This window comes from Acromyrmex echinatior, chromosome 7 (genome assembly GCF_024713525.1).
Source record: "Acromyrmex echinatior isolate Ae372 chromosome 7, ASM2471352v2, whole genome shotgun sequence".
NCBI lineage: Eukaryota > Metazoa > Arthropoda > Insecta > Hymenoptera > Formicidae > Acromyrmex > Acromyrmex echinatior.
Genome location: NC_141858.1, coordinates 11,818,699 through 11,833,409, shown reverse-complemented (window position 1 = coordinate 11,833,409; position 14,711 = coordinate 11,818,699). Strand labels below are relative to the sequence as shown.

The 14,711-nt window shown below is 38.3% G+C and overlaps 2 long non-coding RNA genes across 2 annotated transcripts in view; one reads left to right on the top strand and one right to left on the bottom strand.

The window, feature by feature from the left end:
- LOC147909200 (uncharacterized) overlaps positions 1–14,711 on the bottom strand; it is a 191,399-nt gene that overhangs the window by 74,765 nt on the left and 101,923 nt on the right. The window contains exon 5 of the long non-coding RNA XR_015545616.1: positions 3,745–3,918. This is a non-coding gene — a long non-coding RNA (uncharacterized LOC147909200). The remainder of the gene's footprint in view (positions 1–3,744; positions 3,919–14,711) is intronic.
- LOC147909204 (uncharacterized) lies at positions 8,317–13,632 on the top strand. The gene is made up of 2 exons (XR_015545635.1): positions 8,317–12,622; positions 12,821–13,632. It is a non-coding gene; the product is annotated as an uncharacterized LOC147909204 (long non-coding RNA).

Here is a 14,711-nt window from a genome sequence, read left to right as displayed (position 1 = left end):
TATTCCGTATACCGGTATATGAAAGGCAGCCACGTCGCCCGCGGTACGAGACTTGAGCTGCTACCGCTGCCGTCGTCGCTGCGGAAGAGGCTAGGTCGAAGTGGTAGTAAGAGAAACGAGAGACGGAGTACGAGAGAGGTGTGCGGTGGTGGGCGAGAGGACCGAAGCGAACGAGCTCTGAGAGATGAACGGAGAATCGTGAGAGGGAGAGAAGAGAGAGAGAGAGAAAACGGTACGAGAAACCGGCAGAGGACACAGTGGGAAGAGTGGCGGGACGGCAAGGGGGTGGCAGGAGACGACGATAGCGGCGCTGCGGCGTAACGACGCTATAACGCGAGCCGCTGGGTGATTACCTACCACCTCCGTACTCGGTTCGCCCTCCCGCGTCGAGTGGCGCGCGGCCGTGCCGTGCCGTGCCATGCCGTGCCAAGCCGCGCTGACGCTGCCACGCCGTACCGCCGCTCGGAGGCCGAGCCTTCGCCACGCCGGCGCGGCGTGGCGTCGGCGTGGCGCGATACCACCACGGCGTGATGCGCGCGAGACGAGCGTGCTCGGAGCTCTTTCGGTCTTCCCTCGCTTCGGCTACCCGTTCGCTTCTATCACCCCGACTACTGTTGCGCGCAGAGACCGCGCCATCAAACTCGCCCGAGTAGTCGTAGTCGTCGTCGTCGTAGTCGTCGTAGTCGTCGTCGTCGTACGGATCGCCTGCCGCCCAACGTCGACGCTCTAAACGCGACGCCCCTCGTAATGACGCCACCAGGGACGCAACCTCCTCAACGTGAGCGTCGTGTCGGTGTGAGACTTCCACGAGCACGTAGTACACGCGCACGAGCGCGCACAAGCTCGGCTTTCCGGACGGCGATATCGCCGATGGAGAGAGTCACATGATGAACGGAGCGAGCGAGAACAAATCCCGAGGCCGGGCGCCACGGATGAAACGATGCGGCGGATCTTTGTTAGCCACGGCCGGACACGTTTCGGTGGTTACCGAATCGAACAATTCCGCGTTGGCGAGGGAAATTAGAAAAGAGCTGTGAGCCGAACAATCGCCGCATGTAAGATGCTATTTCTCTTCCACGCTGCTCCCGCTTCTAATCGGAATATTCATTTTTTATTCGTTAATAAGCTGATGGTAATCATATTAAGAAATTAACGTAATTAATCGCAGTCGTGGTTAACATGGGAAATATTTGTAATTGATCGATTATCGATAAAACTGAAAAGATTTGATGATTCCAAGAGATATTTATACATTGAAAGAAAAGATTGACTGAATATGGCATAGGATTTTTAATTGGTTTGATTGGCAACAGCAAATTTTTCGTTGTGTTAGCCTATCCGCAATATCAGTATAGGATCTCGATAGGCCAATGCAATGAAAAGATTTGAGAGACATTCATGACAACGATAAAATAAGTAAGATAATTTATAGAAGTAAGGAAACAAAGTTCCAAAGATTTTGATGTAATTATATGTAATTATTTGTATTATAAAGATATTGATGTAACTTTTATCTTCCTTTTCAATACCCAGAAAAAAACGTAAATGGTAAAAAGTGATAATTATACAAGTTTAATATGCAAAATTATTTACGTACATGTATAGGTGAACAACCTATTTTATATAGTTAAAATAACCATAAAATAGTTCATTTAGCTATATGTATTAATTATAGTATAAATATTAATATATTAATTATAAATATAACACTTGTATTATACAGTTATTTTACGATTTCTTTTCCTTTAAGTGTACACAGCGTCTGGACGCCAAATATATGAAAGATTAAAACTTTGAGACTAATGTTCTTAAACTGACGTCGAGCAGTCACTTGAAAAACGATGCATACGGTATGCTTATAAAAAAAAGACTGCCTGTCACCGGGAAAGTTACGGTACACCGCAAGCGAGAGATCGACATGAAGCTACAAATTAAACCGTAAATCGTAATTGATCGTATGTTTTGTTTTTTTTCTCTCGTCTCCCCCTTTTTTTTATTTATCGATGCGCCCGCGCTGGAGTAACGGTTAACCGCGGATGTTTTAAAACAATCAAGCGAATGTATCAGAGCGCCGCGAACGATTCGAAATCGGAATGAGTGCGCCGTTATAAAATTGAAACGAAATTGCCTACATTGATCAAATTTGCAGCAGGTGTCGGGGCTTCGATTGACGAGCCCACGCAATAAAAATTCGGCGTGATTTCTCTATCTCATTATCTGACAAGTATTCCTAAGTTCTCTTTCTCCTTTTCATGACTAATCTTCCTTCAAATAACTTTAAAAACCTGGGAATAGTCATCTAATTTTTTTTTGCTTAAACAATCACCCAGGATATTTTTTATATCTCAATCACACAAGACACTATTGTTAATTACATATAGTGTGTTATTGATTATCCTATAATTTTTGTTACGTGGAAAGAACGATTTTGTTTTGAAAGTGTCTAAAAATTTATTTGAATATAGATCTGAAAATAATTTTATTGGATTTATCAAAATAATTTACGTAAGATTTTTAAATATGATGAACAATCCTGCAAAAATTTTTAACATTTTAGCAATCAGTTCAAGGGTCTTATAAATTATTCTGATGTGTTTCAATAAATGTTTATTTTCAGATCTGCATTTAGCTAAATTTTTAGATATTTCAATAAAACCTTCCCATTTGAGAATATTATATGTAGGTATAGATTTAACTCAATGTTTTCTAAAAAAAAAAGGGGGGGAGAAATAAAAAATAGGTATGAACATTCTCAATCGATAAAATATTATAATTGAGCCTCCATTTTTTCGTTGTTGAGGTATAAAAATCGACCTAGATGATTATTCCCGGAATAACGCAACTTTCTTTTATTACGACGAGTATAATGATTGAACGTAAAACAGTAACGAAAAAAATTTCTTCGATCTTACGTCTAAGAATTTCAAAAGGTTCCTTCGCTGAGAGAGCAAACATTAAAATACCTAACGATGTGGATCGATGATAAGGGCAAGGGAGAAAACTTTTAACAGCGCGCACATTTCATCCGTTTCTCGTCGACCTCATCCTCGTCTTGTAAACAAAGAACGAGCATTAAAGTTCTTAGCGAAGCGAAGAAACTCCTAGAGGATCAGGAAGCCCTTTTTTCCGCTGGCCCATTTTAATTCCACAGGAGTACCGCGCGTCCGTTTCAATCGCGACGCCATCCCTAAATTATGCTAATTAAGGGTGGCATACGGTCGCGCGGTAAACGGCTGGAAATTAGGAGATTAGGGCATTAGTCGGGGTAATCGTAGCCGGTGTGAGCCGCGCATTTTCGAAGGCATGTCGAGCCCTCACACAGCGGTCGCTGAAACGAAGGGCCGGGGTGCGGCTGAGGGAAATAATTGTACCGTGTAAATTGAAGGGAGAGATCGCGCGTCCGGGGATGCGAGACCCGAGAGAACATTCCGGAGAAAGCGTGCATTCGAATTATATTTCGTTTAATTTCTAAAAGACAGAAATTTTTTTTAGAAATGATTTTTTTTTTCATTTGAAATGTGTCACTCTTTATTAATTAGAACTTTACGAAACAATTAGATATTAAAAGAACTCCATCGTTTTTGTGTGATATGCATTGAGAAAATTTGTGAGAAAATTTTGGTGGTGTAAACAGGCGAACTTTAGAACGGAATTGTTGTAGGATGGGCAAATGGGTCAGAAAACGCAGCTGTACCCTTCGGCTAACCACAGTAGCGAGTCTCAGTAATTAATTAATTAGCTCACCGGCGCTTCCACTTGACTATGTAGTCGCCATCTCGTTCGCTCACGTCGGTAGTCTCTGTCTTTCATCATGGCTGAAATTCATCCATCGCGCAGCGCAATTTTCGTAGTGGCATGAGTGAAGAGTGATGGTTTGTGTTTCATTGAATGAGCGCGATTTCGGTAACGCAACTGTGTCTGAAAGTATAAAATAATTATCTCTTAATTTTCACAGGGATATAAATATTTAATGTACTTATATTTCCGTTTTAGTTTTCCGTTTCCGAAATTATAAAGAAATTCAAATAATTGCTATAATTAGAGTTGCCATAAATTCCTCTCAAATTCTTCTAAAATTCCATAAGTTTCCCTGACTTTCAGTTTTGTGGCGACTTTGTACATATTTTTATTTTATATATATATATATATATATATATATTAGGTGTTGGAATTAATTCGTAGCGTTTTTTAATGAAAGAATGTTATTTATTTCACATGAGCATTAAAAAATACATTAATGAAAGTACTTCCCATCACTTGTAAAACGCTACGAATTAATTCCAACACCTAATATATATATATATATATATATATATATTCAATTAGATAATTTCTATAATAGCGTTTAATAAATTTGATATTAAGTTACGTATAAAGTTGGCCTCACACCTTTTAAAAAAATTAATAGTTTATAGCTCATTCAGATTGCTTATCGTTTGCATATGTATGCATATTTCGAATTTTCGTTGCACACTTCTGGTAAAAAAGTTATTAAAAAAACAAGTTTAGAGTCTAATTTTACATTAGTCCTTCAACCACGAGAAAATTAATTTAATTAGTCTCAATCAATAGATTTTCGTTTGCATACACATTTAGACAGTTATATATGAACAAATAAATGTCGGGGAGTTAACTACACGCTGCAAGAAATACGATATCAACTCAATTCTATAAAGAAACTAGATTGAAATAACCAATCGATAGATTTTCGTTTGCACATTCCGAAACAAGTCGATTTTTCGCGCGCGCAGGCGTTTGCACTATTTAGTTAAAAAGTTATTAACAATTAAAGTGTGTGTGTGTTTCGAGGACAATTGACTCAGGTAGATTCAAATCGCATTTACTGTATACACATTTGCATGAATCGATAGGTTTTCGTTTGCACATTCCGAAACAAATCCATTTTTTCGTTTGCACGCTTTAGCTAAAAGGTTATCAACAATTACAGTTTTAAGGACGGTCGACTCAGATAGATAAATTTAAATAGCATTTACTATACTCAAAATCATTATGATCGCCTGCGCTATTTGTATCATTCTGTCTTTGTTTTACATCTAACAAACAATAAAGATAGAAAAGTAGCGCTATACTAAAAAAAAAAATTGACTGCTGCAACAAATTAGGTAAAATATGGCATAGCATTTTTAATTGATTGCAACAGTCAATTTTGGTTGCTGCAGCCAATTGTTGATAACCAAAAATTGGTTGCTACAGCCAATTAAAAATACTATGCCACATCTAATTTGCTTCAGCAACGAATCTTTTCTTTCAATGTAATAACGTCTCGCTGAATACTCGCACCAATTATCATCTTTTTTTTTAAAAAAAAGTTGAAGATCCAACTTCACGAGTGTCAGATCATAAAAAAATTTCTATTATTCTCTCCAAATTACTGGACAAGCGCACAAACTTTTTGCGAATTATCCTTCATTCGGAAGATACAAATTGCGAGTTAGCATCTACACGTAGAGCATGCATGTACAAAGATGAGACGAATCACTTGGTGGGAAATGAAAAAAAAAGTCGACGTTACTTTCCACGGTTGTTGGTGTGAGAAGCAAGCGGACAGCCGCATTAATAATCGCGGCTCGGGAGTCGAGGTTCGTCATTTTATTCAATTAAACGCGAATGCCAGGGGACGACTTCGTGGTCGTTGAGGCGGCTGGTTCCCGCGATTTACTTCCAACCGCTCACGCTCGTTAAAAAAAGCGACACGTTTCATCTCGTCTACGTAATTGCGGTCTTTGCAACTGCACAAACTTATTCGTCTACCGCGTCTTCCTTAAATCCTCGTCGATTATCAACTCGTTTGACTATTTATTTGAAGTCGTATAACTTTTCCTTCAATAAGACAACAACAATAGATTTCTCGCAGAAGATAAACATTCATGTCTGATAGCTGGGTTGTCACAAATTTCTCAATCTCTAAAATTCCCTAACTCTTCCCTGATTTTCAGCTTTGTGGCAATCCCGTACAGCTTCAGAGATGCATTCTTTAACTTCATATTTCGGAAAAACTTTATTAAAGAAAAAAAAAAAAACTTATCGAAGAGTCACAGACTCGGCTTGTTCCTTCCAGGTTCGCTCTAATCACTTTTTGATATACTTGCGATCGCATGGAACAATTAATCAACGCGGTATGTTTATTCTCCGGCAAGTTAAACAAAGTTTAAGGTCCGCGAGTCTCGGACGGGAGGTGCGAGTCTTTGTTTTATACTCGAGGCGGAAAGGACGCGGAAGACACGTCTGTTTGCTTTTCCCTCGAGTAATCTCCGCTTCTCGAGACATCCACACGCGCGCGCGGAGTTCTTCGTTATTCCGCACAACCCTCGGGAAACTTAACGGGGTATAATGCGCGCGACCCGGTAACGCGCGAAGGAAACGCAGCTGCGTCGTATTATGAATAATGCCTGGCGAATAGTAAAGCGCGGCATCTCATTTATAGTCGTCCCCACCAATCAGCCATTCGGTGTCTGTTTGACGTGAATATCGGCATCTATGTCTACGCCGTTTGATTTTGCAAAAAAAAAAAAAAATAAAAGAAAGATAACGTCTACGTAAAATAATTGATATGCATGTCACAAAGTGCATGTCAAAAAGTTTGTAATTATCTCTGACGGATTTTATTAAATTTCTTTCTTTTGTTTCACAGCATGCGATTAGGAAAGAAATTTATTTTTAGTATTCCTATTTACCTACGATGTAAACAATGTTAATCGATATAACTTATAAATATAATTTGACAAAAAAATGATATTGAGTAATTTTTGTTATTTCTTTAATTTATTGTGTGAATTTAAATATAGATATTTTTTAGAAATGTTATATATTAATATCCTTAAATAAAGTGAATAAATAATAACACAGTGTAATACGATAAATATAAACATTGAATATGAAGATTAAAACAAGATAAATGAAAAAAAAATATGTCTCTTCTTGAAAAAAAAAAAGAAAAGAGAAGCTTCCAATTCAGTACTTTATTAGAAAATCCTAAGAATATCGTTCATTAAAAGGAAAATGTAAACAGTATCTCAGATATCGATTAAAAAATAAAGATCGAGATAAATATAAAGGAATAAGTATATTTTTTTACCAGATACCAAAATACTTCGCGGGAGACGACGAATTACTCACGGATTAAACGGTTATATTAAGTCAATCATTATCCTCGATATTCTGATAATTCTTCTTAGAATCCGCGAGTCCTCACGTCTGAACAAGTCATATCTGAGTATTGCTTCACGCAAGGATGAGAGCGGGGGTGGATAAGAGAAGATGGAAGAAGATCACAGGGCGGTGACGGCTGGAAAAAATGGTTAGAAATAGAGAGAGAGAGAGAGAGAGAGAGAGAGAGAGAGAGAGAGAGAGAGAGAAAGAGAGAGGATCTCCGCTTCCTTGCTTCCTTTCCCGAGATATACGCTCCTCGATAAACGTCCGGACGAGACTCCTCCACTCCATTCACCCTCTTCATCCTCTATCCCTTCGTCTTCCTTTCTCAACTGCACCCTCGGCTCAAAGCCCTCGCGTTCTCTCATCGAAAGAGAAAGATAGATAGAGAGATAGATGGAGAGATGGAGAGTGAGAGAGAGAGGAACGAAAGGGGTAGCGGAGGAAAGAGGCGGGAGGATAAAGGTGCGGGGGCGACGAGCTCTCTCTCCGCTTTTTGCCAAAGGCCGTCATCCCCGCGGGGCTTAACCCCGGGTTTATCGCGGCGTTATTAATAACCGCCGCCCGCACTAGTCCCCTGCCCCCGAAACCCGGCGGTGATACCCACGAGCGAGAGAGCCGCCCTACCTCGTAAACCTCGAACGACGAGCGGCGCTGCCGCGATAAAGAAAAAGTCATGAGAAGCGTTCTCTCTCTCTCTCTCTCTCTCTCTCTCTCTCTCTCTCTCTTCACCCTCCATCTTCTCCGACAGCTCGGCAGTTCGAGAGCTCAATCCCCTGACATCGGCAGACCTCGTCATCGCCGGACCTTCTCTATCCTAGCGAGTATTGGATGTGTGATAACGCCTGACATAGTCTATGGAGAACTATTAATCCCAACAGTTTGGCAGTTGGCTTCATAAGATACGTCACTGTCCAGACTAGTAATTTCTTACTTGAATTGGTAATTTCTAAATTGAACTGTGATATGTGAAACATAAACTGTTGAGATTGTGATAAATTATATTTTTACGCATGAATTTGATTTTATATTTAATTTTGTCAATATATTAATATTGTAATATAATATTGTTAGCTTGGTTCATTGCCCCACTTACGTATGTCGGTTTTTATTTAAATTTTATTTAAATTCTTCGAGTCTTTAGATACTTGATTTATTTTTTATTTATATTTACGCAGTTACACCAATATAAAAATAAATGATATCGGAACTCGATTTCTAAAAATAAATCTTCAATGTTCGCGCGAACTACTGTTATTTAGTTATTATTACAACGTGGCTAATTTTAACTCTCGAGACGAATCAAGAAGCGGAGTAATGTCACCAAAAAGGATAAAATAATTATCTTTGCGGAAAACGCGAGGTGTATAATGCCATAATGTTATGCAATCTAGAGATATAATGGAATACGTTAGTTTCACAAGCTTTGTGTGTTTCGCCATTAAGCAGTAGCATGCCGAAAGTGCAAAGATTTATGGAACGACCATAACGAGTACAATGAATACTCTATGAATCGCGCGATCGCGGTACGCTCGCCACGTGACAATTTCATGTGTCAAATACTAAATATAAGGACAGATATATTAGTCACACGGTTATGTCATCGCAGGAATAATGCAATAATTGCAATTTTCGTATTTAAATAATACGTACAATTTCTGAAAATATATATATATATATACGTTGAACGCAATGTTCCTTTTCTCGTCTCAGCGTTTAGTTGCAAGAAATTTTCTTACGTTTTTTCCCATTTTACACAAATTTTGTAAAAATTAATAAATCGCCGCTCACACTTTTCTTTTTATTTTTTCCGAAAGGTCGTCCCATGACACTCGACGCTTTTACGGATACGTGAAAAGAAAGGCGCAAAGAGATGACTTCGCGGCGATCTTTGCCGAGAGGCACGTACGTTTTATACCCGCCAAGGGTGACGCTAAGGTCTTTCGTGGAGGGCTTTCGTGTGCATGACGTACCGACCGACACGGCACGTACGGCTCTCTGCCTCTCCCCTCTCTGTCTCTCTCCATCTGTATATTTCTCCCTCTCTTTCTGAACAGAATATCGAGTCTCGATATCTCCGGTTCCCCGTGGTGTCCCGGCCACGTCGATCTCGCGTCCGGAATGTGCGCCACGGGCATGCGACGTGTTATCACGCGTAGCCAGTCGCTCTTCCGTCTTTCGCGTTTACGCGAACGTATATCCGGCACACTTGTACCGCGGTATTACGCAGCTTCTCGTCACGTGGAAATAATTCATTTGTCGTGTAACATACCATATGGCGAATTATTAATACCTTTCGGGAGACGATACAAAAGTGTTAATCGAATTTAGGTAACTATAACAGTGAATTAATTATTATTTCGTACGGTGAGAAAAAAATAGCTTAAATTTAAATAAATATTTATTTGAATGCCGCCAACTAAACGTTTACTTACAATAGATAAATATTTACGTAATAAAAGGAAGTAATTGTTAAATCAAATTAATGTTCTTCGTACCAAATAAATATATACTTATGTTTAATAAATATTTATTGAAATTTAGGATAATTCTTTTCTCAATGGAGGTAACAATAATTCTTAAGAAATAATTAAAATATTATTACAAACAAAAATATACCTTTGTATATTTTTAATTAATCACTTTAATTTGAGATAAAGAAACAAGAATCAAATCCAAATTTTATCGGATTTCACGTTGGATCGATCGATTAACTTGAAACGGTATTATGAATTTTTGAAAGCGTTTCGAGAAACACATGTCGTGGTTTTCTTTTCCGAGAGAGTTTCCTCTTTTTATTCGCAATCGAACGGCTTTCCGACGCCATTCCATGGACGCGTGCGAGATCGATTTTCGCGCGTAATCCCTCGAATGAGCTGCCTGCCTACGATGCAGGAGGCGAGGCAGCCCGCCTGCCTTCGGGTTTCTTGGAAAATATCAGGCCTCGTTGCGTCGAATGCTATACATATCCGCGCGTTATTGCCGCGCGTAAACGCTCGCCGGTTGCCTTCGCCTTCCTCGCGAAGGCTCTTACGCAAGCACGCAGCGCGCGACGCTTGAGCGTGCGGCTGCACGAGCGTGACCGTAGTGATCCCCGGCAGCAGTTCTAAAGCCCGATTCAGACCGCGTGGAACTGTCTAATACGTCCATGCAGAAAAATACTCGGTTTTGCTGAAGCATCTCAAAATTTAACAGGGTTTGTTTTAACACAAATTTCTCAGTTTGAAATTCCATAAGTATTCTGCTTAGAGATCAATTTAAAAACGTAAATTACTATTTGTGCTGCTGACGCCGCGCCGCTTGCATTTTTAATTGTTGAGTATTTCCAAAACGGATGTGATGTATGTACATTAAACTCGTTTAGAGCCAAGAATATTAATTTTTCAGATAATTTTGCAAAATTCTCTGACTTTTCTCTGATTTCGCTGACATTTTTCAATTTCTCTGATTTCTAGTTTTGTATTAACCCTGTTTAATAGAGAAGAAGCTATCACTATTGTTATTCGTTTTCTCTTGTCGACTGAATGAAGTAAATATAACATTTCTGCAAGAATCAAACAAGTCCAGGTTATTAATTTATTTTTTAATTGAAAAGAACTTTTTTTTAATCATCAAAATATTATGCAAAGCTTAAAATTTTGTTTTTATACGTATTATATATTATAATATATATACGAAGAAAAATTATCACTTATATAATGAACGGTTTCTGTTTTCTGAAAATTTAACTTTTTACATTTGTTTGATATTTGTGGAAAACCCTTCATTTATTTATTGATGTGTCAAATTTATTAATACATAATTCTAATCATTTTCCCAAAAGATCAAAGAGTAAAAAAACAGAGAGAACATTCTGCTTTAAACAAAACTTCTTGATGTCTCTTTTAGTCTCTCCTAAGAATAACTAGAGGGAAAATTATTAATAAAATTGATCTGTTTAAAAAATTTAAAATATAACTAATATAAATAGAAACAATATAAAACGTATAAATTATTGAGAGATGTATGTATATTATTAAAAAGTAAATAAAGTTGCGTGAGAAAATTTTCGCAAAGTATAGAAGATCAAAGTATTGGGAATAGCGTCTCGTTTGAATCGGCCTTTACGATTTTATTTCATCTCTCCGCTCTCTAAGTACTGGCTGCTGCTACTCGCACAAGCATTCGACACGAACACATTGAAAACGTAATGCCTCCGGTTATCAGATACGTTTCGAGAGTACCGGGTGTCTCGGGAATTCTTTGTCGCTAATGCGGTCAGTCTGATACACGCGACAATCATGCCGCTTTAATGAGCATCCGCGAACACGATTTATTCCCGTGATTCATAATTAAATAAGATATGAGGCTTGCTCAGCGTGCTCGGCGAAATGAAACGAGCTCGACGAAATGCTTTTTCGCTTTGACTTGTCGCACTCATAAATCGACTTGTGCTTAATCAAGTAAATCTCTTCAGATGCAGACTCTAACTTGAGCACTCTACACATCTCATCTCTCTATTTTTTGAAGTTTTGTAAGAAGCTTGCCATTGATTAATTTTTACAAAGCGGAAAAGCTATTAGTGACGCTGAAACAGTGTCATATTTTAAGGCAAAGAGCACAATAAATAATAATAATAATAGTAATGTATTATAACAAATTTGTAATCTCCAAGAACAATGAAAACTGTAAGATTTAAAAAATAGATTCCCATCCTTTAACGGTTAGTCTTTGCATAATTTTTGCATAATTTTTCACCTTTTTACTATCGTGCTTCTCGCTAAAAACGTAAAAGTGAAAACGAGATGAAGTCCGCAAAACTGTTCTTTGTTGTTGAAAGAATAAGGATTTGTAACATTATAATGAAATTTGTACTAAATTATTAAAATGTTTACTGTTCAAAATTTGATATATAATACACAGAAAAATATCAGTATATTGTCAACCAAAGTGATTACTCAATTTATTTTCTTCCTTTTAAGCAACGGTTATCTTTAATAAAAATTATCTTTTTGATAATAATCTTAAAATATACTTATTACAAATTTAAAAAAATTTTTTTTAATTATTAGGTACTAAAAATTAATTTTCTTTTGAAGAATATTATAAAATTGATCGACGAAGTGACTTTGTATAACAAGCAAGTCGAATTCTTTTCATTTGATAATTTTGACCGAAGTATATTAACTTAGGATATATTTTGAATAAATTTGATGCTTATGAACTTATCTGATAGATTTGTGGATATATAAATTTTCGAAATAGGTAAAACAAATAATTATTACTTGCGTATAACATGTATTTTTCTGTGTGTAGGTATACCCGAGTTCTCATACATTGATAGAAGAGTTGAAATCATTTCGCTATTACTCGCTATCAGTAATAATTACACAGTGTACATTATTACTGCGACTGACACTTGAATTCAACTTGAAGATTCAAGATCGTTCTTGTCGTGAATGAAGAATATAAGGTCATTTTCTAAATACGTACATTTTAAAACTGAAGATGACTACAAACTGAACCAAATTCAAATCATGTATATATCTTACATAAATTGTGTTAATCGTTTCATTGACCCCTCACTAGAAAGTTTAAATCTTCAAATTAATTTGTTACTTAAATTTCGGAGTCCTATTATATAATTCTTCCCTGTAATTATTATTTTCAGATAAGAATTTTTCGCTTCTGCATCGAATTTCGCGTTCCTCGAATTTCTGGCTTCCTCGGATCCGCAACTGCGACACAGCGTAACACGAAGGGAGAGGAGCGAGGGACGAGGGACGAGGACAAAAATCGATGCTGCCGTTTCTCATTGGCGAGTATCAATGCGACGCTCCGCTGGCGCGTATTAATATTTTCGGATAGAAAAGTCGCGCGCGCGAAGCCGGCTTTCGCGTCGCATCTCGAGAGCATCGAGAGCATCGCAGAGCGGCGGTCGCATCGCGCAGACTTGCTCGTGCGCTGCATTTGCGCACGATGCACCGCTCTGCAATCCCAATTCCCGCTCGCATTACGATTCTGCAGGAATGTTACCCTTTTACTAATATTTTTTGCCGTTTGCCGAATAAGCAGCTTAATGCCGACAGGAAATTTTGCTCAAAAGCAAAAGGCTAATTCTAACTCCTATCCTAGGCTTTTTTTTTTTACATATAACTTGTCATTACGTGTACATAGATGCCTCAGTATTTATTTATATTTGGCGAATCCATGTACAGAGTAAAATCATCTGAGTGCATTTACGCACACGGAGTAATGATAAGTTATACGTAAAAACGCAGGATAATGGTTAGAATTAGTCTTTTGCATTTGAGCAAAATTTCCTTTCATTTCGTTATAACGGCAAATATGTGTTTTCCCAGTTTTTTTTTTTTTTTTTTTTTACGTATGCTTTCAGGCAACTTACACTTCTTTAGTAAAGAGGCTTCTTGTTTTATATTACTTGTTTCCAAAACCAAGTCTAAATAAAATAAAAAGACGCAACTGTCCCTTTTAATATTTATTTAAAAAATCCCAGATAATGACAACGATAATAAATTATGATTCTCTCTCTTTCCCTTCCTTTCCCTTTACTACTTCTCAGAAGCAAACGTATTCGCACGTTCACGTAATACACGCTGCCGTCCTATGCAAGTATCGTATACGAGAATGAAATGTACGCGGCTGTGCAACGCGCTTCGAGAATGTCACGCACCTCGTTATCAGATGCGGCTGTGCTACTGGTTGTCGCAAAAGTCTTAGCGACACTCGTAAAATACACGCTGCGTGAAAAACGATTTGAGATAAAAGATAAAAAAAAAATAAAACATTCATATTTATTACCTCCCTCAATTAAATAGAAGATTCTTTATTTTTAACGTTATCTATAGGAGTGTGGATTTCGCTTCGATTATTTCTACCTTTTTCTCAAGTATATATCCGTATCGCTTTTGTCGCGTCTTACGCGTCCACGTTGGAAGTCAGGCAAACGAAAAAGGGGACGGGGTGACGGCTGCCGGGGTTGTTTGTGCCGTGCAGCGTCGAGCCGTTCATTAATTACGGCGAGCTAGCGGGGATGGTGCGCGCAACGAGTCGAGTCGCGGGTGAGGAAAGAGAGGGTGTGGGATACGTAGATAGAGAGGCACGAGCCGCGTCGGAGGCATCCATTGAATTAGCCTCGTTCCCCGTGGCTACGGCCCTGAAACCCCCCCTCCTCCCCTCGCCGCCATCGTTCGCCACGTTCAAACGTTCCGCCGCGTGCGCGATATAACTGAGTACCGACACCTATACAGGACGTTCCAAAATTGCCAAATTGCGTTCCGTGAAACAGTTTGGTAAGACACAAAATATTAAAACTCGAACGAGGGAGACGACTGATGCATCGGGACCACATTGTTCAATGCAAATCCAAGTGAATAAAAGATAATTACAATATATATGTGTGTGTGTGTGTGTGTGTGTGTGTGATTAGTGCAAAAGTGATTATATTATACGTTCGCGGAAAGAACTTTCTTTAAAAATTTACCCTGAAAATATTGTGGTATAATACAATATTTTAAAGATTTTTACCATGCACTTTATAT